This window comes from Grammomys surdaster, unplaced genomic scaffold, assembly GCF_004785775.1.
Source record: "Grammomys surdaster isolate TR1022 unplaced genomic scaffold, NIH_TR_1.0 126115, whole genome shotgun sequence".
NCBI lineage: Eukaryota > Metazoa > Chordata > Mammalia > Rodentia > Muridae > Grammomys > Grammomys surdaster.
The window spans coordinates 1,459,420-1,461,624 of record NW_021620923.1 but is presented as its reverse complement, the minus strand read 5'-3'; the positions used below and the strand labels follow the sequence as shown (position 1 = coordinate 1,461,624).

At 32.4% G+C, this 2,205-nt stretch overlaps 1 non-coding gene across 1 annotated transcript; it reads right to left on the bottom strand.

Moving 5' to 3' along the window:
• Positions 1-1,797: 1,797 nt before the first annotated feature.
• LOC114611557 lies at positions 1,798-1,965 on the bottom strand. Its single transcript, XR_003709858.1, has one exon. It is a non-coding gene; the product is annotated as a U1 spliceosomal RNA (small nuclear RNA).
• Positions 1,966-2,205: the final 240 nt, after the last annotated feature.

Sequence of the window (2,205 nt, the reverse complement as noted above, 5' to 3'; positions counted from 1 at the left end):
GCTCACACTCTGTTCCCTTGGCCCAGACCTCAGCACCAGGCTGGGCTGAAGATCGTTGTGGGACGCCCTCATATAAACATTAATTGGCTTAGCTGTATGCTTACAGGGCTTTAGACAGTTAAACTTAATGTGTTTTGCTATAACTTAAGAACTGATTAACGTACTATTTGAAAGAAATGACCATACTGTCTAGTACCATGTTATGTGATCAATAACTGTAGCTTTTCTTGTTTTGCCCAATAGTTTCTTTTTACTTTGGCTAAGTTTTTTTTTTTTCAGGCCCCATCATCTGGTAGAATTGAGTGAAATAACAGAATTGAATTTCTGAATCATCAACCATGAACACTTCAATGAATTACTAGTATTTATGAGGTTATAACTATATGTCTCTTAAATCTCCCACACTCATCATACCTTTTTTAATTCCTTCAGCAGTTACATACAATATCAATTGTCAGCTCAAACTGGTATGTGGATATAGTTCTCTATAAATAATTTGCAGAGAGCAAGTAGCAGAAAAAGATGACTAGAGAATAAGATTAAAGATACCATTTTAATGTAAAATATCTTTTAAAAAAATCATACAGGATTATTTTCCAGAGCATGTTCAGACATGTGATCCCCTGGAACAAATGTACTATGTTCTAAAGCCGTTTGCTACACAGAGTTTCATAAATGTTCAAGCTAGGAAAAATTTTAAGACCAGTGACTACTTATGTCATTAACCTTCTTTCTCTGCAACACTGTAGCCTCAGCTTCAGATGACTGTCACCTTGAGTTACAAAGATCTGTTACATATCTGGTTGTATATCTTCAATTTACATATTATACCAAGACACTAAACTGAAACTTCTAAAATCTTTTAAGAAATTTCAAAACATTGGGACTTCAAAAGTATTATTATATAAACACTTTGTTAGCAAATTACATAATATATATATATACATATAGGCATATATATATTCATATATACTAAACATATATGTTTAACCAACATTGTCTGAGGTTCATATATGTAGTACCTGGCTTAATGTGTATATTGAAAACATTATTAATTCACCAATTCTTTTTTAAGAATTGTGTTATGCAACTTTGATCACTTATGTTAGGAACATAACAGATACTGTCTATTAATGTTTGTTAGTGCACACAAAGCTACATGGTCCCAATATGAAATCAATAAGAAAATATTTTTGATACTTTACATATAAGTTACCTGAATGTATCAAAAGATTTTATATGTACTACACTTTTAAATTTTTTATACATTTGTGCATTGTTCCAAAGTTGCCGAGTCTGCTGAGCTTATAAAAGAAATGAACTTTTTCATTTGTATTATTTCATGATGCAATATTATTGCAATCTAATTTTGCTTTAAAATTTTCTATTATAATGACAAAATAGTTTATGGTAACATATTTTCATACAAAACTATAATGTTCTAAGGAAAACAGTTTCCATTGTGATTTCAGGAAAGCTGTTTCTCTAAGGCTCACATCTTCAACATTTAGGTCAACATAGAGTCTGTGATGGCAGCTGTTATAAACTGCTAATGACATGCACATAGTGGCCTAGGCTGATCTGTGACCAGCACAATAATAATTAAAACAAAATGCAGAAGATGTAACAGAAATATTTAATAACACATTTGGAGTAAAGATTTGTTCATTTCATTCCCCCATTTCAACTTTAATTATTTATAAAAGTAAAAAAATTAAGTGGGATAAAATCCCATTAAATTCTGTTGGACAGCATGTATTTTCTGGATATGAATGGGCAAGTAACAATTTTTAACTTCACAAGACAGAGCACAAATGCAATCCTTACACTACCACACATTTTACCATCAAAATTCCTGCCTGCCTTTGGGAAAATTACAGGGGCCAACACATTCATAGTGCAATGGATAACACTTGCCCTGGGAAACCCACCATTTTGATCTTGTTTTCTCTATGAGGTAAGTGCTAATCATATCTTTTAAGAACGTTGAAGATAATGTTTTAATAGTAAGCTTATGCACTGAAACCTATGTGCGATAAAACACACTGCTTCTTTTACTTCAGGGAATCTTGTCGCCAAATGAGTAACTGGAATACAGTCAACTCTTTCTTGTTGAGGGGAGGGTGAGCTTTTACCTCTCAGGGAACTAGATGGTAGGAGCATTGGGAGCTTTTCTATTCATTGTATCAAGCATTTTTTTTCCTT